The sequence below is a fragment of the Columba livia genome, chromosome 2 (assembly GCF_036013475.1).
Source record: "Columba livia isolate bColLiv1 breed racing homer chromosome 2, bColLiv1.pat.W.v2, whole genome shotgun sequence".
Taxonomy (NCBI): Eukaryota; Metazoa; Chordata; class Aves; order Columbiformes; family Columbidae; genus Columba; species Columba livia.
In genome coordinates, this window is record NC_088603.1 from 106417148 (window position 1) to 106440186 (window position 23039).

General features: G+C 39.5%; 1 long non-coding RNA gene across 2 annotated transcripts in view; it reads right to left on the reverse strand.

Moving 5' to 3' along the window:
- Positions 1–16993, reverse strand: part of LOC135578593 (uncharacterized) — a 45581-nt gene extending 28588 nt beyond the window's left edge. For both annotated transcript variants that reach the window (XR_010470425.1, XR_010470424.1), the window contains exons 1-2: positions 14092–16993; positions 13185–13314 (exon numbers count right to left, since the gene is read on the reverse strand). This is a non-coding gene — a long non-coding RNA (uncharacterized LOC135578593). The remainder of the gene's footprint in view (positions 1–13184; positions 13315–14091) is intronic.
- Positions 16994–23039: the final 6046 nt, after the last annotated feature.

A 23039-nucleotide genomic window follows, 5' to 3' on the forward strand; every position in this document is an offset into this window, starting at 1 on the left:
GCATTCTTTCGAAAATGTTTCATTTCAGGGGAGATAGAGTCAGGAAGAGCACAAAATATTCTTGAAGTAAAAAACTCTAGGAAGATTTTAATTTTTAAGTCTGCCAGTATTTGTTGCTTGTCAGCAGGTGGGTGAATCTCCATATGTTATCTCCTAACTGGTTGTAAATTTGGCTTGCATTTTAGCTGTTGTGCAGTCTCCAAGCAAATAAGATTTTCTGTCTCACATACTAATGTCTATATATATATTTCTCTGGTTTGCACTTTGAAAAGATTCTTTAAGCCATGATTTGTGAAGCCTTCATTGTATTACACTGAAGTGACTCTTGAAACTCTGCTCTGGTCTCTTTAGCTTGGAGAAGAGGAGACTGAGGGGTGACCTCATTAATGTTTACAGATATATAAAGGGTGAGTGTCACAAGGATGGAGCCAGGCTCTTCTCGGTGACAACCAATGATAGGACAAGGGGTAATGGGTGCAAACTGGAACACAAAAGGTTCCACTTAAATTTGAGAAGAAACTTCTTCTCAGTGAGGGTGACAGAGCACTGGAACAGGCTGCCCAGGGAGGTTGTAGAGTCTCCTTCTCTGGAGGCATTCAATACCTGCCTGGACACCTTCCTGTGTAACCTCATCTAGGTGTTCCTGCTCCGGCAGGGGGATTGATTCTGTGATATATTAATGTACAATAGTGAACACTTTTCTTGGATTTTGGGACTTTGCTTCATCTCCCAGCTTTAAATGAGAAGTGTCTGGGAGGCAGAACTGTACCTCAGCACTGGGAGAAAAAGTAAGTTCATCTTGGATCCTACCAGAAGCTAATGATCCTGGTAGGAAAATCCAGTCCCTTGCAAATCACAGGAAACACCACAATCAATATTTCATTCCGAAGGGCCCATAGAACTTCACATGCCTGCAGCAACGAAACATTTCCTAGTGACTTACTGCTAAACCAAAGAAGAAAAACTCCTCCTCTGTTTCTGTTGTTCTGAACTGAACTTCATGTTCAGGAACAAAGTGAACAAATCTGATGAAGGTACCCAGGGGAATTAATTCCACTCAAGCAGTCAGTATGTCAGTGAGAGACAGACTTGCATAGCAGTTTTATTTTGTTCACAAAATAGCAAGACAAATATAGTTTATTTGTGAGAAAATATAGTTTAGAATTTGTTTATGTGAGAAAGACCTTGTTTCCATGAATTATGGTCCTTGGCAAGACTTTTAGAATAACAGCAGAACAAAATTTCAGTCTTCAAACAATATTTAAGTAACTGAAAAAGAAGTTTGACTTGAAATGCAGAGCACGGTCAAAGGCAAGCAATACTTATTTATCATATTTGTTTATAATATGAGTTGGAGTAGCTGTTAGCCTTCTCTTTTTAAAAATCTCTAAGCAAGATACTTCATATAGAGTCAGCTAAAATTATAGGGAAGGAAAACAATAAAAGGATCTTGAAGTATCTATTTGTCATGAGACCTTATACTGCTTGTAATAGTACCAAACTGTGATTATGGTCACAACTGTATTGATTTGGTTGGTTCAGCCTTGGAGGCTTGGAACTTTCAGTACTTTTTTTTCAGTGCTAAACATCTATATTTCAAGCCAATACTTTTTAACAAAAAAACTTTTTGAGTCAGATTTGAACTAAACTCTTCAAATGATACATTTTTTCAAAGACAGTCTATTCTCCAAGTAGGCACAGGGTCTGGTTTTTAATTCTCTCAAGGTAATTACAGCAGGTAGCCATCTATGAAGATGCTATGTGTTCGTCATTCAATAGCGCTTTGATATGGCTTCGTTTGAAGTGTCACTTTTACAAAAGACACAATGGCATTGTGGGCTTCTGATTCAAAGAGGATGACTTACAGTACAATTCTGGAGAAATAAGTGTGACCATTTAACAAAACTTTTCATGTCTACTTGAAAGCAGTTTTCTTATGTCTGCAAATCCCCTCAAGTTACTGTTATAACAAAAAGATCCTACTTTTGAACTGTAATACATAGTCTAATGAGTGACCGTTAGCTAACAAGTAGTTCTGGATAACCCAACTGAAGTACAAATGCCTAATGAGTAATTGAAATTATTGCTTTCCTTTTTTTTTTTTTTTTAATTAAGACAATGAGACAAGTTTGCTACTCTACATTCCATTGCTTCAGCAGCACCTTTATGCTACCATTTATTACTTCAGTCCTTCAACAGTTACAGTTAAATTTCATATGAACTACCGGAATACAGGCAGAGCTAGTGAAAAACCATTCCCTAATGAGAGGAGTTACTTCACTGGCAACTTTACACACTGTGCCAACCTGACTGAGGATGAAGGAGATGGAGCGCATGGCCTGGGTGGGTACTTGTGTTGACAATTCACCTGTAGTAAGTCAGATGCATGATTAAATTTGAGAAGAAACTTCTTTTCAGTGAGGGTAACAGAACACTGGAACAGGCTGCCCAGGGAGGTTGTGGAGTCTCCTTCTCTGGAGACAGATTCTGTGATTCACCCTTTATCAGTATTGCTGTATAGAATGGTTTCCAGGAAAAAAAAAAAAAAAGGCTGCACTGAGTGCAGCTTTACAGGTCAACAACTTGTTTCAGCATCATAGCCCTGAGGCCCTGCCAGGTCTGACTGTCCCTGCCAAACCCCAGCACCTCCTGAACCATGCCCATGGCCCCATTTCAGCCCCCAGAGACATCAACCCCTGCCTCAGTGGTGCCAGAGCAGGGCTGATCTCCAGCTCCTCACAGCCCTGCCCTGCCGAGCCATGGACATTGCTGAGCTGAGCCCACCCACATGCCCACATCCTGGCGCATCATCCCCATGGAGGTGGCCAATGCCCAGGGCTGGGGTTTCCCCAGGGCTGGGGTTGCTCTGCTCCTGACTGGGATGGTAGGATGAGTCCTGGCTGCCAGGTCCTGCCCTGACAGATTCCAGAGGATCCCCATGAGCACCAGCCCCCTCAGTGCCCTGACTTTAAGTTCCTAGTTACAAACAGGCAGATAAGAGCCACTTTCACAGAATCTGAAACTACACAGGAACCTCTGCAGCTTACCATGAGAGCATTCATCTCTGCAGGAAGCTTCAGTGTTAGCATAATACCGTGTAGTTTAATACAGTCTCTAAAGCCAGCAAGAAATGTCTTCAGCCCCTTTAAAATCCTATCACATAAGTTATTCTGGCTAATTGTCCCTTCCTGACAATTTAAATTTGGTCTCAGTATTTGGTGGCATTGACAGTCTAGGGTAAATGTCTTCCAATTCAAAACTAGCTTCCCAGTCCCAAGGACTCCGGCAGCTACTCACTTTCAAAATTATTATATTATCCACCATGCTGAATATGCATTTGAGCTTTCATTTGAATTTTAAAGAATGATCTAAAGAGTCTGTTTCACTGATGTACCATTTCAGTCTCATAGTCTACAGTCTTACATTTTCATTTACTTGAGAAATGAAACCACAGCCAAGCAATTTGGGTACTCACATCATCTGGTGTGACAGCTAAATCTGCCTTAGCTGCCAGTCTGTGCAATGAGGAAAAAAAGGAAGAGAGAAAAAAAGCCCCTCAGCCTGGCACGAAGTGGTCCATGTCAGAGGGCAAGCTTAAAGGAACTGCTGGAGGTCTCAGGTCTCTTGTCTGCTCTTAGCTTCCTCTCAGGTCACACCAAAGCCTTCAAAAGAGGGGGAGAACTTGGATAAAAGGCAGTTGCATGAGCGGGCAGATGAAAGAAGAGCAGTCTCGCAGGCAAGAGCTGGCTGGTTAATAAGGGACTGAGACTGGCAACGTTTCCCGTTAGAGGAACTGGCACTAGGCGTTGTTAGAAGTCTGGGAACAGGCCCGAGGAAAAGTCTCAGTGGCAAATAACCTTTTTTGAAATAGCTATCTTAAATTAACTAAATGAAGAAAGTAAAATTCAGTTTCTTCCTTAAATCATTGTCATGAAATAGTCTGCCACGATCCTGGTCTCTTTTAATGTATTATGTCTAAGGGTTAGTCATATTAGAGTCAGATTAAGAGTGGTATTTCAAAAATAACCTAATAATTTAAAATCTAAAACATATTGCACATTAATTTGAAATTCAGGAGTGTTCTCAAAATGGTCCAAATATTTACTGTTTATTTAACCATTGTTCAAACTTTAAAACTCTAATCTTTCTTTTTTTTTGAATCAGTGTTAGTCTCAGCATGTCAAAGGGAAGATTTTCTGACAATATTCAAGCAAAATACAGAGAGGAGGCAGAACTGACATGGCCTGTGAAGCCATTATTTTAGTTTGACACAGTAGTGCTAGAGCTACTGTACCACATGGCAAAAAGAGCACTTGCCTCAGAAATCTCAGTGAAGGCTAATAGGTAAAAATTATCTCAAGCACCATCAGCCATTACTGCTGCCAAGGAAGAAGAACATCAGCAGTGGCAGCAGCTGGAAGAAGTGCTTGGTGCCTGGAAGGACCGTCAAAGCTGTGGCTATCTGATTCACCAGGTCTCTTGTTGTGGCTCTTCTCAATGTCATGCCACAAAGAAATTAAAGTCTTCATATGTATATGATATGATACAGATATACAGATAAATACACTTCCTTTATATTCCTTTCTTTGGTCTCAGTCCTGCAGCCATTTGATTTAGTGACCAACAAAGCCTTAAAGTGCTTTTCTTGTGTTACCTCTTTGGATAAGTGCAAATAAAAGCTGGAAGGAATGTCCTATGAGGAGCAGCTGAGGGCTCTGAGGCTCAGGACAACCTCATTACTCTCCACAGTTTCCTGAGGAGGGGATGCAGAGAGGGATGTACTGACCTCTCTGGGATCCAGTGATAAGACATGTGGGAATGGTTCAAAGTTGCTCCAGTAGAGGTTTAGACTGAACATTAGGAAGCATTTATTTACCAAGACGGTAGTCAAACAGTGAAACAGGCTTCCTAGAGAGGTCGTTGATGGCCCAAGCCTGTCAGTGTTTAAAAGGCACTTGGACAATACCCTTAATGTTTTAATTTTTGGTCAGCCCTTAGGATGATAGGTATAGATCACTTACAACAGAAATAGTCTAGTCTAGTCTAGTCTAAAGTGATACCGTATCTCATAGAAGGAATTAAAAACAGGCCCTGACAAATCTGTAGTGTAAACAGGGATTATGTTTGTGCTTTATGGCTTTATTATTAATTTACTTTTTTAATTTCCTTCCCCATACATTTCAAAAATATTCAGTTTCTTCCTTAAATCATTGTCATAAAATAGTCTACCACGACCCCGGTACCTGTTAATGTATTATGTCTAAGGGTCAGTCATATTAGAGTCAAATTAAGAGTGGTATTTCAAAAATAACCTGATAATTTAAAATCTAAAATATATTGCACATTAATTTGAAATTCAGATGTTGAGGTTTCAAAAAATATTTCATGCATTATATCTGCAAAATGCTTTATATCCATTCTGTAGCTAAGTACTTTACAGTACACTCTCCTCACATAATTGTCCTCCCAGCAACTAAGTCATGATCATAAAATTTAGCTTAAATGACTAAAATTACCTAACATAATGTCTATGCTAACATTCAACACTCTATTCAAATGTTTGCCTTCCTAGATTTGTAACAGAAAAATAAAAGGCAATACTGTGAAAAAAGTTTTAGGACTAAATAAAGTGAAGGTCTTTGGTGGAATTTGGTGCCTAAAACAGAAACATTTACAGCTGTTTCTGTTTTCTTTGCAAGCAAATGCATACAAGCTCAAAGACACAAGCAACCCCCAGGAAATGCAAGACAAGGATTCACATTCTTCTTACGCAGAGAGAATTCAAAACCCCATCTGTAGACTTTCTAAAGCAACTGTTGCACTGCAGGTGTGTATGCAGGTAGAAAAATTTCTGGTTGTTTTTCCTTGAAGATGTTCCTGCTGTTGAAAACACGCAGTGAAGAAAGCAGCATTCACTGGAGTGTGGGAAAAGAGATTTGTGGGTCAGAAGCACCTCTGTGGGTCAAGGATCTCTGCAACACAGGCCCTCCTCTCTGCACTGCTGACCTACTTCACTTCAGCAAAATATAACAACGTGATTCCCCAGAAAGTCTGAACTAGAAGTCCCTCAGGTATAAAAGAGACCAGAATACAGTCTCACATACTACTGGAATCGTGGTTTAAACCTTAGTCTATGGCATGAAGCTCATAGCTTACAACCCAAACAATGGCAGCATTTTACAATAATAGTTGTCTCTTAATAGTACATAGCTACCTCAAAAAGGAAGGGTGTGATCACTTGCTCTTAAAAGATATACTCAGTATGTGGTTCCATACCCCACAAGATGAGATGAGCCACCTCCCTTATCACTGTGTTCAATATTTCTGACCCTTTTTTGAGACACCTAGTTGTATCCCCACCCAGTTTGGAGAACCTTGGATGAAAGCAGGCCTCTGGATTCTTCTCCATACACTGCAGAAGATGATGAAATCATCAGAACTAAAACAGTTTAACTCAGGTCTCCAGACTGCCTTCTCTCCTATGTGCACAAGAAATGGATAGCGACAATTTAACTCCATTCCCAACATGTTCTATGCAAAACCAGAGCTTGGTAGCAGCTGTTTGGCCCATGCAAACTGTGGAGCGTGAAACATCCACAAAACAGTATAAAAAAGGCACTACCAGCTCTAGTTCCCACATGCAAGCTCACCTACAAACCAAATTCCTGAAAAAATGAGAGCAATCCCACCTCCTCCTGATCACAAGAAAAATGTGGTTTTGAACCAGTTAGAAAGTACGTTATTCTTGTTGAGGCCCTATGTATTGCACTAAGCCTGTAATGGAAAACTTCTCCCCTAAAGAAGACAGATAAACTTAAGTTTACTAAATGATCTCATTTTGCCTGCAGTTAGCTTTGTAAAAGCCCAGACTTTCAGTTTAAGAGTCTGGAAAATGTTGTCATGAAAGAATGTGATAGGAAATGAGGGGGAAACAAAAGGTCTTGTGAATTGAGTTTGCTCTCCCAGCCCTTCTGGCTATAGCGATGACAAAGCCTTCCCCACAAGAAATATACCTTACCAACTGGCAATGTTGTGAAACAAATGCTAGAATAAGAGTCAGAAAAATCATTTGGCAGTTCAGAAGTGCATCTGTTCTGTTAATGATATACTGGTATTTTTGAGTCACAGATTAAGCTATGTGGAAATGAAAGCATTTATACATCAGTTTAATTCTTCTCACACTAATTTAAAGATGAGGCACACTTTATTGCCCATTGGTGAATCTCCTTAGCAAATACCTTTGTTTAAATAATAATACATCCTGGAAAAGCACACTTGGGCTGTTTTGTGCACGTGATCATTTACCAACTTCCCTGCAGCAGACTGCAAGACATATCGCCTTGCATGTGAGCTGTGCTGCCCAGAAGTTCACTAGCACAAGACAGTAGGACAGCAGTGGGGAGAAGAGACCTTTCCCACAAAAGAGAAATGTGATGTTTATTAGCACCTGCAGTGCACTGGGTGACAGCACGCCCAGGTTCTGAAAGTGGGTACGGGTAGGAGAAGCCACACTCTCCAAAATGCACAAACCTCCACAGCAAAGTGCAGCAGCTGCTGACAGGCAGTCAGAGGTACAGGAAGGGGACACAGGGTGCTAGCAAAGGAGTTGCCAGCAAATGTAGCCTTAAGAGAAAGAAAAGGCCAAGAAACTAACTGCTTCATTTTAGTAGTGTTTTCTAGCAATAGCAGCATAATTATCAAGAGGAAAAAGTCAAGGACCACTGTACCCAAGACACTGTAGGTTGCAAATAAGTTCCTTGGTACAATACTCAAGCAACAAAAAATGAGAAAGGACTAAAGATAGAATATTACAAATTGAATTTAAAACAGTATATAATTCCATAGTGGTAAAAAGGGACATTAATTCGGACATTTCTGCATAAAGCCTAGCAATCTGTGAACTAAATGAAGTGCACACCGATTTTCGAGATGTTTGGCTTTTGAAGGATATTCTAGTATATATTATAGCTTGCATTTTATGTCATTCCTTTTATCTATCGACACTAGAGACATTTTGCTGCCCTTTAAAAATCACTTTTTAGAAAATCATAGAGTGAACTTACAAGGCCTATTCTTTGCCGCTAATTCTTCACACCTTTTCTCATGACCCATTCACCACTTTTTTCAACCAGTTGCAAGATGAAGCTGTAGTATTACTCTCCTAGACTGGTTCTGGTTACCTCAGGCTGTTTTCTTTAAAGGATAATATTCAAGTTTATTACAATAATATTAGCTAGAAGTAAGGTCCCCTGCTTAAGTAATAGACACATTGAAAATGGACAGGGCATATTTTGACTGCGTGAAGGAAGTGTTCCTGTAACAGAGATAGAAGCTCCCTCATGTTTTCCTCCATAATAGCCAAGGTGGGCCAGACCAATAGTAGTATCTGAGCCCCATTACAGGGAATAACTACAAAACATTTCATCCCACCCTCACCATTGTAGCTGAAAGACTCCATGAACTATGAACTCTGTGCTACCAATGTACACACCCACCAGTAGGTCTCTGCAGCTGAAAATAAAATGTTCAGTAAAAGGCAAAATCATGATTAACTGGATGAAAAAAGATTGTATCTGGAAACAGAGGCCGGAAAGCAGTCAGCTTCTAATTTCTGAGGAGAAAGTTAAGGAAACAGGTGAGCCAAGGGCTGATGCTCCAGGGCGGGATGAAAACAACTGTGAGTCAAAACCCAAACATGGTTCATCCCTGCAGGAAAGAAGGCAAAGGGAAAAGAATCACCCCTACAACAAAACAGAGCAGTGAATTAGTTTTAGTTTTAGTACTTAGCGGTGTAGTTTGACCTCTCTGTGGTTGTCTGTGGTATTTTGGCCCCCGTTTAAATCACAGGGGTTTTCTAATAAGATTGTTCCAGTTTTAACTCTTGGGTTTTGACTCTTTTATTTTTACTGAAGAGATATAGCAAGAATAGTGGATTTACTGTGTAGAATTTAACAGCCAGTACAGTAGCTTCCCTTAAAGAATACTAGCATCACTTTGGGGGAGAACTGCTGTAGCACAACGTAACTATGAGAGTAAAGAACAGATACTTGAAATAAGCTTTCAAATATATGTTTCTATGGGAGCAAATTAGCTATAATATATGGAAAGACTGTACCCACACTTCAGTCAGCGTTGCTTTCTCTCTGCTCCCTGGCCACATCTTGCTGTCTGCATTTCAAATGTCTGTGCATACATTCAAGATTCAGATGTCTGTCCTCAGTTGACATAAAGTGAGTTCATGTATTATCTTTGGCATGTTTTATAGGCCTTTTGACAAGTAGTGCATTAACAAAACTGTGATTTCATATACTTGGAATAGTATTTTACCCATCCCAATGCTGAGAGGATAATGGCTGAGAAAAAGAGTCTGAACCAAAGAAGAGCTTCACCTACCCACTAATAACTTGTGTGAGAGCAAACATCAGGGAGTAGAAATGCACGTAGCCCCTTATCTCAGACATGAAAAAATGATAAGTTGACAACCCATTGGGACAAGAGGAAGAACCAACAAGGACTGCATGTCTCTTATGCTGATGCACAACTTGATTAAGTCTATCCTCAGGTTTGCAGCCCATGACCTTTGGATCTCTGTACCAATGCCTATAGTTCAGCACCCCTTTTTTCTAGGAAAAATATCTTTCCCAACTATAGTTCCAGCTGGTTGCACAATTTTCCCATGAAAGAACTGAGCTGTTGCACCAGTATGGCTTTTGGTCCCTGATGGAGGACAGAAGTTGCTGTGCGACTGCAGGGGGCAGATGAAAGAGCCAGGGAGACACACTCCTATGCAGAATCTGGTCTAAGAGAGGCTCTCAAAGGAGCCCATTACAAAGAGCATTCCTCTTGCCTTTATTTAAAGGGAGTGAGTGAGCTCTACCTAGCCTGAAAACAACTGAAAAGAAATACTGGGTGGCACTTTGACATTTCAGTAGTCATCTCACAGGTTTGTCTCCATGAGATTGAGTTTTTAAACCACATGTTCTTTGCTGTCAGCAGTCTGTACATGTGGAAAAAGTAGGAAGGTTAACAATAGCCACCCAAAAATTTTGATCGAGATGTTCAGATGTGTTTGATGAGCTGTTACCATTTAGATCACCCACATGTATCACTTGTCAGATGAACAAAAAAAGGGATAGACAGATAAACAGATAATAATGTTACATCATTATTGTTGTAGGAAAATTATGCTATTTTGACACTACAGAAGCAAAGTTAGCCATTCAATAAAGCAGTACAAAGCCTCAGAGACAGAAGCTGACTGGTAAGAAAAAAATACTGTTTGGGGAAAGACAAACAGAAACAGCCCAAATAATGAGACCAATATGATCGAAGCACGAAGGACAATGACTGTTTACCACTAACAAATGGACATGTAGAGATGGTGGTTTCCAGGGGAGATATGTACTTCGCATCCTTGTCTTTAGTATACAATGTAGCAGAAACAAAAAACAGGATTAGTATTGTGTCTAAAGCACTGATGGGGTTCAAAATCTAAATGGCAAAGGGAAAACCAAAAAATCTAAAGAATTACTGATTCAAATGCTGGGAAAAAATGAATGTGGAGTTGTATACTCAGAATCCTCTTACTAGTAATTATATCTGCAGCTTTTATTTACAGGACAAAGACAGAATTGAAGTCACAGAATCACAGAATGTTAGGGATTGGAAGGGACCTCGAAAGATCATCTAGTGCAATCTCCCCACCAGAGCAGGGATGTGTCCAGGTGGGTTTTGAATGTCTCCAGAGAAGGAGACTCCACAACCCCCATGGGCAGCCTGTTTCAGTGTTCTGTCACTCTCACTGAGAAGCAGTTTCTTCTCATATTTAAGTGGAACCTCTTGCGTTCCAGTTTGCAGCCATTACCTCTTGTCCTATCGTTGGTTGTCACCGAGAAGAGCCTGGTTCCATCCTCGTGACACTCACCCTTTATATATTTGTAAACATTAATTAGGTCACCCCTCAGTCTCCTCCAAGCTAAAGAGACCCAGCTCCCTCAGCCTTTCCTCATAAGGGAGATGCTCCACTCCCTTAATCAGCTTTGTGGCTATGTGCTGGACTCTCTCCAGCAGTTCCCTGTCCTTCTGGAACTGATGGGCCAAGAACTGGACACAATATTCCAGATGCGGTCTCACCAGGGCAGAGTAGAGGGGAAGGAGAACCTCTCTCGACCTACTAATCACCCCCCTTCTAATACACCCCAGGATGCCATTGGCCTTCCTGGCCACAAGTGCACAGTGCTGGCTCATGGTCATCCTGTTGTCCACCAGGACCTCCAGGTCCCTTTCCCCTACACTGCTCTCTAACAGGTCATTCCCCAACTTATACTGGAACCTGGGGCTGTTCTTGCCCAGATGCAAGACTCTACGCTTGCCCTTGTTATATTTTATTAAATTTTTCCCTGCCCAACTCTCCAGCCTGTCTAGGTCAAGGAAGGGCCCAAAATTTTTCAACATGGAAGTATAAAGCTATATCTTATATTTTCCACCTCCTTTTGGGATGGTTTTTTATTTGTCAGAATGTAAGTGGCTTGCTACTTCTACTCATCTCTTTTACAAATAGGACAGTTTCACAATCAGCTACTGCAGCCATTGGATTTGAAAGCACTGGAAAAAGCACCTATTCTGCAGTTGAAGGTAAGCACAGTATAATTTTATGCATTCAAGCATGACAGCACTTTTTGATGTAAAGCCTATGAAATTATTACTCAAAGAAATCCCTAGAATATTTTGCAGACAAGTAATTATTTTCCCTGACCTCTGAATGTTCCATTGATCAAAAAATTGCATCTCTTACAGAGGAAACATTAAGCAATTACAGCAATTAACCAAGGAACAGTAATGGAATCACCATTAAAGTGAATAATGCATTCCCTTTCAAAAGACACATCTCAGTCTGGTGTGTTCACACACATGTGACACCAACAGGAGATCTCACCTTGGGAAGCAGTTTTCTTTATTTTTCACAGAAAGTTTATTAAATCTACTTGAATCAAAGGCTATCAGAAAAGAGCAAGTTCTTAATTTCTTTTTTGCCATGTTGATTGAAGTACAAAACTATTTCTCTACCTAGTAATGTGTAGGTTGAATCCAAGTATTTACACTACCATTATCACCATGGCAGCTATATTTATAGTATTTTTTCATCACTTTCCCAGCCACCGTAACTCATGTTTTGACAAATAACGTTAATAAAAATTAAAATTGTTCAAAAAGCAATTCACAGATGAATTGTCTTGTGTATAAATTTTCCTTTTTCCCAGCTAACTAAAATAGTATTCTACAAGGAAATTGCTTTTCTTGCAAAAGAAAAAATATTTATTTTATTTTTAAAGCTTACATAAAACTAAAATGTTTCAAACAGAACCAGTCCAAAACCTGCACTTTCCTCAGAAACTAGAAAGCTATAAATGTTACTTGAGACAATAAATAGAACTGGGAAATGACATTTTGACAATGTGAAAGAAGCTATCTCGAGGACAAAGGTTGGTAACCATAGTCCTTTCCATCCCTAGTAGTTGCATAACTAAAGATTTTGAAACCGAGTAGAAAAAACAAACCCAATAGTGCTGCCAAAAAAAAAAAAGGCCTAAAATTGCAGAAAGCCAGAGTGAATAGTTACTAATTAGTCCCTTACCCAGCCAGAGATAAATATCTGTATTTCAGGGAAACATGTTTCAGCTTCTTTTGTTATTATTATAATTACAGTGAGTAACTGAGGATTCACGGACAGAGTGTGTTTGTAGGCAATGGAATAAATACAAACAGTGAGCTTCAGAGTGATAACGTTGAAAGAAAAATAGTAAGCAGGCATCTGGGAATGTCACATATTTCACCCTGGAAGAGCATTTGGCATGCTACTTTGCTGCTGGCTGATGACCAGATTTCTCATTAGAAGATCTGTTTTGTTTAGGCATAACAGCATAAATAAAGATAATGTATTGTGTTTTCAGGTCTGTGTTTGCATTCACATTTCTTCCCACTCCTAATGATCTTAAAGGGACACATTCTTCTGGCACAAGTGGGATTTCAGTGTATAGGCCTATGCTCCCACTCAGCAGTCACTCCAGTTTTTATGCCTGAAATAATTCCTGAGCCACTGGGAAACTACATTCAAAGACCTGGCAAGATGTATGTTTAAACCCCAATGCTACATCCCAACTGGTACCTATTCCTCTGCCTCTTACCTGTGTGTTACCATTGGGATCTTCTCCCAGCTCGTGCCATAAAGGTAAAACCAAGCTTCCTGACATTCTCAAATGCTTGTGCTCTGGGAGATGGGGAAATGTTTCCTGCTGAGAAGAATAGTTCCTTTCCCTGTGGACAGACACGTCAGTGCAGCAGATCTCTCTAATACAACGAGAGTGTTTCTATGTAAGTCCACTCTTTCTTCCATACACACAAAGTCAAGCTCAGAGTGAAGCCCAGATGCACAGTATCTTAATTCTTTGTGATCTTTCTACTAGCTGGTTTGAATCTTCTGGACAAGTGACTTACATGGGATAATCTTGTAGCATCCTCTAGATCACAAGGAACTCGCATCACCGGTAGCTCTCTATGCAGTAGCCATCCACGTGCACTTGCATGTGGCGTGACATAGATCATAAATGCATGTCCAGTCATTCTGCTTAACTATACTCCAATTGATAGCTGGTTTCAGATGGTACCTCAGCACATAAAACCAGTATTCCTTGCTTACAACACCTGCCCCACAAGTGAAAAAGGTTATTGCACTCTCCCATCCACAACAGTAGGGAAGAAAAAAGCACGCTGAGATGGAAGTATGCTGTCTCAGAAAGGAAAACCTTTCCCAGGAAGACTTTTTTCCCCAACCTGTCATCTACCACTGCATGACTATATCATTCCAAGTGTCACATGCTTTAGGTATCCACCATATTTTCCTCCAGAACTTACAGCTTTCAAGCTTCTAAAAGTCCATCATTAATTCTGTGCTCTTTTAAACTGCTTGAAGCAGTTTTGCACTTTTTTAAAGGTGGGGTGCCCGTCAAGGCTTACTGGAAAATCAGAAAAAGAACCCTGATGCTCAGTCCCCTGAGACCAGTGGAAAGGACAACACGAACAAATTTCTCTCACCTGCAGCTGAAGCACAGGCTTGCTCCTCCTCTCATTTTCATTTCCCCCAGAGAAGTCCATCTCAGCTACAGAGTCAGGGCAGTGCCAGCAGTAGCCTGACAGCAGCTGTGGATAAACTCATGAAACTGCTTGGCTCAGTGTGTCAAACAAGACCAGCAGGACCTAGATGAAACTTCAATTTGCTTTATGTAGAAGAAACCATGAGCCATGAAAGGAACCTGAAGTTGACAAAGAAAGGTTGGTAGCAACAGGATTGGAGCCATTACCCTGCAATCAGCAGTGATACAAACAAGAATGATCCAGGGAACTGCATATTGAAAGAACACCAAGATCTAACACGCTGTAGCAGTAAAGCAGCCAGGAGAGAGTAAAACTGTCTTTCAGTGATCAACTAACAACATTTAAATCCCTCTAGTCCCCCTGAATTGTCAATAGCTTTTACCAACACACTTCAGCAACAATAACAACTATAAAGAGATGTGATAAAGTGCTTGACAAGGACAACACATGTTGCAAAAGAGAAGAAAGGGTAAAAAAAAATCAGTCTTTTGGCATGTACTGGAATGCTACCAGCAGCTATGTTTGACACAGATTTCTTAATAAAGAGATAACTTAGTTTTGTAAATATGGCAATTTGTTGTAAGTATATAATCTTCATTGACCTTGTCATAACAGGACAATGAAAGGCAGAAAAGGGGGCTAGTTCATTTACAATGTCCCCTCTATCCTTCCATGAAAGTTGTCATCCCAGTCAACTCAGTAACTTCTCTGCTTCTCCCTGAACTTCTTGAATTATGTTTGACAACTTCAACTTCCATCACAGAGCTCTCTGTAACTTGGATTGCTCAAGCAGATCAAAACTGCTGGGGGGAAGTTTCCACCTTTTCTTTTACCTTACCAACAGAACAAGTGGGAATGCAAAGTCTGAATGAACTCCAGTGTCATATCTTCAAAATAACATGGGTCACTTGGGAGCTGTGAAGTGCCTCTGTTACTGTTTTAGTCTTGTTGCAGTGAAGTTGTATTCAGCTTTGTGTCTACTTATTTCTGTGCCTGTATAATGCCCTTACCTCCAACTGCACAACAAAGGCTTTGAGGAGAACAGAAACTCTTTTTTTGACACGGAATGCCACAAAGAGCCAGAAAAGTTGGCAGAGTTTTGCAGAGATGTGCCCTCAGTGCCCTGCAATATTTAGACCCACGGCAGCATAATTTGCCTCAGGAAATTATTCTTTCACAGAGCTTTATTTGGAATAAGGTCTTCAGAGGACCATAGTGACACCTGTAGCTTATGCACCACAGGTTTCTAAGCAGAAGGGGAAGGCTGATGCTGCTATGAAACACTCTCCCAGCTCTGCCAGCTGCAAGTCAGTCCTGTTCTGTTCAAAGTAGTCAGTTGTGGTTTAACCCCAGTAAGCAGCTCAGTCACACAGCCACTCGCTCATTCACCCCCCGGGGAAATGGGAGACAGAATGGAAGAGTAAAAGTGTGAAAATTGATGGGTTGAGATAAAGACAGTTTGATAGGTAAAGCAAAAGCTGGGTGTGCAAGCAAAGCAAAACAAGGAATTCTTTCACTGCTTCCAATCAACAGGCAGGCATTCAGCCATATCCGGGACAGCCGGGCTCCATCACATGTAACAGCTCCTTGGGAAGACAAATGCCATCACTCCAAATGTTCTCCCTTCCTCCCCCTTTCCTTGAGCTTTTTATCACTGAGCACAATGTTGTATGGTATGGAATATCCCTTTGGTCAGTTGGGGTCAGCTGTTTCATCTCTGTCCCGTCCCAGCTTCTTGTGCAGCACCAGCCCACGCACCCACAGTGCAGCACGAGAAATACAAAAGGCCTTGTTGCTGTGTAAGCACTACTCAGCAATCACTAAAACATCAGTCTGTTATCCACACTGGTTTTGTCATCAATCCAAAACACAGCACCTTACAAGCTACTACAAAGAAAATTATCTCTAACCCAGTCAAAAACAGTACATCAGTGGAAAAAAATTATATTTGCTTCAGCTATAGGAACTATGACTAATTTAAAGAAAAAAAAACCTTAGTAAACACTATCAATAAAGCTGAAATAAGAAAATAAAGATTAGCACCAGATGAATCTTTAGTCTCATAAAATAACTAAGTCACCTGAAAGAAGAGAAAATGTGAGAAAATGTGCCATTAACTTTCCATCCAGAACTTGGCTCCCTCTTTGCTTTTAAAAATGGAACTCCAAATTCTAAGTCACCTGTGGACTTTTCACATGTATTTTTAGTAAATACTCTACTACTATTGAGTACAACTGTAATAGTTAGCAAATACAACAGTAAAGTGTCTTAAAATAGACTGACCAAGGGGGAGAAATAAGATTGACTTTGCACACAGAACTTTGGAGGTTTATATTTTCGTGCTTACTGTTATTTTATACATAGATATACTGTTACAAATGAAGGCTTCCTCAAGAATGCATTACAGAGGAGACAGCAAAAATCCTTTTTGTTTATATGACAAATGTTTGCTCTCTTCTTTTGTTCTAACTTTTGCCTCTGCTCTACAGAAACTACTCTTACCTGAAGTGAACTTGCAGGAAACCTAACCAAGTGAAAGTGGAGAAGCAGGATATATATTCCTGGTTTGGCTCCCACTACTGTATGTCCCTATCAACAGGGACATTGGGAACAGTGAAGGGCCTATACTTCCTCATTTGTCAAATGAAAGAAGAAGCTAAAGTTTCTGAGGCAAAACAGTAGTATGCTCATAAAGAAGAGAATTAAATAGTCATCTTTTTCCCATGACCCTTAAGAAACTTGACGTTAGTACGGTTCAGGCAATCAAGCAGGATCAACACTGGAACAAAGTGTATTTTTGCAAATTTGTGTTAGGATACATTGGCAGAAGTCCATAGCATGAAACTTGCCTAGCAGATATTCCTACAGCTATCTAAAGTCAATTCCACTGGAGCCACATTTCTTTTCAAAGTTGCCACTCATAAGAAATCATATGTATTACATCCTCTTGGGAGTTATCTAACAGGTATTAGCTACTCACTGAAGCAGAAGTATTCAAAAGAAACAGATAGGTTTCATGTTTTTATACCGTTTACAGTCTTTAAAGAAAGATTAATCCTTATTGCATAATCCTTCTCTCCAGAAAAATCTCCCAGCTCCCTTCTTTGTAGCAACAAGGCAGTGAAAAATCAAGGAACACCCTCTCTCAACTAATGTAAAAGGAGATAGCACAATGATAAGCCTGAATACATAAAAATGTTTGAAATTCATTCCTTCAGCTCTAAAAAGCTTTGGAGTAATTTAAAAATTAAATCCTAACTGGCTTCATAGGTCTTGTCATTATTTATTTTTTTAAGAAAAACGTAGCACAAGCCTGTACTCTTCCAGTGGGGACACACTTTTAAATGCATTTGCAGACAAGCAGCACTTCCCTGTTTGTGCTCCTATGAAGAAATGTCTTGGATGCACACAGGATGCACCCTGTATCTTCAGAATGTTCAAATATATCACTCTCAGGGTATAAGACAGTCACTGGAAATGTTTCATTCCTGGTAAATACACAAGAAACTAACTCAACATGGCAGCTGTGGGCCTCTCTCCCTTTCATTTTGAATCAGTTCAGTTGGGTATGGAAGATTAGCACTCAAGTCCAGAGTTCAAGTCTGTAACAAGAAGAGATCCAAAGTGTTGGTTTTTTTTCCTTTTGGCAGCTGTTGTTCAGATGTTTCCATGACTGTTCTGAGGTAAATAAAACTTTTCAGTTATGGAAGTGCTTATCACAACATAGGATGAATTACAGCAATATAGTTTCAACTCATGAAGGAGCAAACTGCCACATGAAACCAAAACATTTGCCAGCTACAGATCAAATAATTTGGCATCTTGTAGAGCTGGTGAAAAAACAAGAAGTGCATTCAGATAAAATATCTGAAACTTTTAGGTCCCTCAAAATTTTAACTTTTATAACAAACAAACAAATAAAACAATTCCTTCATTTTCCTTTTTCATTCTTTTTTAATTTTTCCTTCCTCAATTAAAGCTGATGAAAAAACAGCCCCCCAAGCATCATCAGTAGTAAGAAAAAATTACTCCTTTGATTTTAACAAATAATGAAGCTTCATCCAAGTGCATTGGAAGCTGAAGATATAATGGAAAATATACTAAATAATCACCTTTTACCACTTTTTGAGGAAGGCTTTTGCAGTGCCATATCTGTCCTGTACTGCTAAAGCCAAACCATTTTGTAAAAGTGTGTCACCTTCAATGGTCTTTGTATGGGAATGTTTCTGAAGCCAAGGTCCCTGGTCACTTCAGAAGCCCAGACTAAATGACAGGCAGAGCCTGAGACCTAAATCTGAAACCTTGACACAGTCACATTTCATTTAAAAATGGATTACAAAGCACCACACATTTCAGAACCTTAAAAATCTCACAAAGTGTGTTTGTCCTTTTGTGGGCATTCATTCAGCTGTGGTTTAAATGGAAGACTTCATCCTGTTCCAATGAGGAACAAGAAGGCCTCCTTGGGCAAAGTCCTAAAGACACCAATATCCCAAGCAGCACAGCAGTAGACAAAACACAAAAATAAACAGCTTACCCATGAAACTGGTGGATGGGCAGAGTGTGCTCTTTCCTTTCTCAGGATGAGAGAAATACAAGGTCAGTTTACTGACCATGAAGAGGTACAAGGGATGTCAGGGTCCAGTTTTATGATCATAAACGTCTTGTTGCTAGAGCCTCTGTGGCTACCTTTTTTAGCAGGTCTTGTGACCTGGGGGTCTCTCTGAAGCTGTCACTTTGACAGGCAGCCCTGCCTGCAATGGCCTTGCCACTCTCTTCAGCTACTGTGCAATCCTGTGCAGTTCTTCCCTATACCCCGTGACTACTTTCACAAACTGTTATGCCCTGGTCACCTTAATCTCACACTTTAGTTGTTATTTCTCAGACAGACTGTGCAATTAACTATTTTCTTCTTTCCCCCCAAACCAATCCATCTGCTTTCTAATACAATGTTGGGTTTATGCTTTTGGAAATAATTCCAAGGTGTTAGAGTCTCTGCTATTTAAGTGCACAAAGTGCACACCCACCAAAGGTGGGTAAACCCTGAAACTTTCAGTCTACACCACAAAGGAGGAGAAAAATCCTGGAGAAAATACACACTGTGAAGTGCACCACAGCAGGATCCAGATAGTCTTGCCTCTTCAGCTGTCCATTCATTTTAAAAGCCCATTGCACTCCCAAGAAATCAGTTGTTGGATTAAGACGAGCATCTTCAGGTATTTTATGTCTAAAGACATTCTACAGGTGAGACTGTCTCTGAGAAATTCCTACCCTGCATTTACTGCATTTCCACGCACTTTTAGTTCGAGAAAAAAGGCTGAGTCATAATGGTTATTTTCACTCATTCTCTTTTAAGTCCATTAGGAGAAAAATATCTAAATAAGAATGTTTTAACATTATAGCAAGAATTTTCATAAACAGTCATATGGGGGAAGAATATCTCAAGTACCCAGTAATAACTAGCTTTAATCTGTTGCCTAATCATAAGTTATATAATGGTGTATGCAAAATGAACATCAGCATAGTGCCATTCATATAACTGGTAATTCATCAGATTGTTTAAAGTTCTCCTTGTCTTTCATCTTGCCTAGAATTTTTAAAAAAAAAAAAAAAAAAAAATACCATCAGAGGACATCTGGAAGGTGTGTCTTCCTTCCAAACATCCTGCCTACTGCATAAAGATTCATGATGCTTATTTCTATATTTGCCAATCAACTTCTTAGCCAGAGTCTTTGTATCACACCACCCACCTGTCGCTGCTCCTCCCTGTGCCAAAGCTGCAAAGAGTCAGGGTGTTGGTAACTCCCAATGGCCCTGCAATCCCTGTTCTGCAGACAGAGCAGCTGGCAAAATCAGAGGAACTCAAACAAGAAGATCCACTAAAAAACACCTAAGTAAATGGAAACTTGCACTCTGCCACCACTAGCAAGTGAAGGCATCTATTTGAAAATAATTATTGACAGCTAGATTATGGATCCACTAAAACAATACCCATATACATCACAGATGTTAGTATTATGCTGAAATTTCTGCTCAAGCCAAGTTAAACATTAAATGTACAGCTGAAAACATCAAAACTGCTCTAGAACCCATAATTTAACATGTTTATTTATTTCTAAATTTATCCCAAAGAAGGTCTCCCATACCAAATTATTCTGTCATTTATCTTTTACAATTTTACTCACACAGTTTATCATCCTGATGGTTGAATGGATGTCTAAAATGGCAGCTCATTTTTCTGCTTCTTGGAATCTAAAAATGAACATTGACAGGCATGAATTTAAGGTGATTTTTATTATTCCCTTGCATTTTACCTCCTCCAAATTTTTTAATTTATTGCTACCCATATGAAATATTTTGGAGGCAGCAAAAACACACAAATAACCAAATCTATGGATGATTAGAGATGCAGTAACCATAATCAGCACAAAACTAAATAAGGTTAATCATGGTTGATTCAAATAAGGTCAAACAATTCCAGGAAATTAGCTGATGAATAAATGTGTCATGTCACTGCTAGATCTGGATAAATTAATTTTAACATAAATTATTCCATGAGCTTAATTCTTCTTTCTGTTTTTTTTAATCAATCAATTATACCATCAACCCTTCTCAGCTGAAGAAAAATTTTGTACAAAGCTACTTCACAGTTCAGGCTGTTCACTTGTACTGTGATTTCTGATTCAACGCTTCTGTTAACCTTTGTATAACTCTCATGTTCTGGTCTTAAGCTGGTCTCATGAAAGCTTCTAGTATGAACCTCCGCATTTATAAATACAGGCAAACATCTTTTCAACCATATTAATTTACCCCTTAAGAAGAAGACAGTTTTCACTGTTCATTAGCTTTCTTTGGAAAGAGACCTGAACATTTGCTTACTTTCCATGAAACTTAATTCAGACTTTTAAGACTAGAGCAGACAGATATGATCAACAAGTCTGACTTTCATTATAAAGACTATAAAAATCTCAGCCTGTAATGTCTGCATGAAAATAATTGAGGTATTAATTCCTCACTATTAATAACTCAGTTTCAGCAAGTTCTTGCCACAACTGTTTTCATAGCCTCTGAATTTATTATGTTAATACAATAGCGGCACCAGACATGAAAATTCACATTTCCACATCTGATTAATTTAGTCCTTTTTATAGTATCTATGCAATCCCTTTACTTATGTTTTCTTGCTTAATTCTAGCTCCAAAATGAAATACATGCATATTGTATGAAGAAGGGGCACAGATTAATGACACTTTGCAAAACAAATGACATTGCTGTCAGTAGCGGGCTGTTACACTTGGCCCAAATACTGTGACATATTTACGTGACTAGATAATCTGGGACCCTCAAGTCAGTCCTTGTGCCATTTTTTTCCTTTATTATGCAGGGATGTTGGGTCCAGTCGTGGGATCTCCAACACCATCCTCTTACACCAGAGTCATCAAGAATGCGAACAGTCCACAGATTTCAGAAAGACAGTTTGCACTTGTAAAGAACAGACGGTTCTTATGTATTTGCTCGAATTGGAGAATAAATCAAGAATGCTGCCATCCAGCTAATGAACAGCAGGTGCCAGTCAGCCACAGATCTTTTCAAAGGAAGAGGTGCAAACTGAAAAAAGATGCCCTCAAACCATCTGACTGCAGATAGACTCATGGGGATTTTAGACCAGATGGCTACATGTAGGGTGAGTAATCAAAGACAGCAGCCTTACTGAAACTAAGGTATTTTTAAAAGCTTTAGTTGTTTTCATTCATCATTGATTTTCCTGCAGGAAAAACTCATTTTAAATTGAATCTGTTTCTGCATTGCAGAGGAATGTGTTGCTATGGGAGGCACAAGCAGTGCTTACCACTTGCTGCCATGGAAGTCTGTGGTTACTTAAGGAAGAAGTTCTCAGTGGACTCATAATCCTACTAGACTGGAGTAGTAGATTGGTGAAAGCATAAAACTGGAAAGAAAACCATTGTAACTGCAACAAAAACCTGCCTCATTTGCAGCATAAGTAGTACAAAACAAAGGTAGAGGGTCACCGACAGCTAACCTGCAATAGACCTAATACCCACAGAAATTTGGGAGTCAAATGTGCGTTATCACAGAAGTATAAAAGATTTTTAAGTGCTTCCTACCCCACACAAGAAAGGTATTTTCTGTAGAATAAAAATTGTTTCCGTTGGTTTTATAGATACCTCAAGTTATAGCAAAATATTAGCCTAAGACTGTAAATGTCATTAGAAATCTCCATCTAATTTCTATGTATTTTCACATTTCAAGAGCAAGAAATGTCATTTCATATTCTAACTTTTTTTTTTTTTAATGAAGAATTGTCTAACACCCTCAGAAAATAACAGGGAGAAGTTGACACAAGCTTCTGTCTTTGCCTTGTTGGTGGTTTTGCCACAGCATTAGGATAAAAAGTAACATTTTCGAACTACCATAGTCCTTTCCAAACCCATGAGCTACAGTCTGAGCAGGCTTTCCCCTGGAACTGAGCCTCACACTACGAGCCAAAATCAAAAGAAGGTGGACGTAAATGGTCATATCAGAGTATCTAATAGGAAGTCCAGTGGCAACATTTTTAGATTTAAGAATCAATAGTTTATCAAGTTAAATTAGGTTGGTCATTTCAGTCTAGAGGTACTTTCCCATATCTTTGTGCTAGCAATATCCCATCTCTGCCTTACAAAATTTCCCTGTCCAAAAAGTATTTTCAGTGAAAGCAGATGTTGTATTGAAAGTTCAGTCAAATTAAAACATCCACAGGAAATCGCAGAAACCCATCAAGCACAGCTTTTAAAGTGTGCTTCTCTTGTGGACTGGCTTATTAGAAAAGCAATGCTAGTCTAATAAAAACTTAACCTTACTTATCAGCTAAGACTAGTGCTAACACC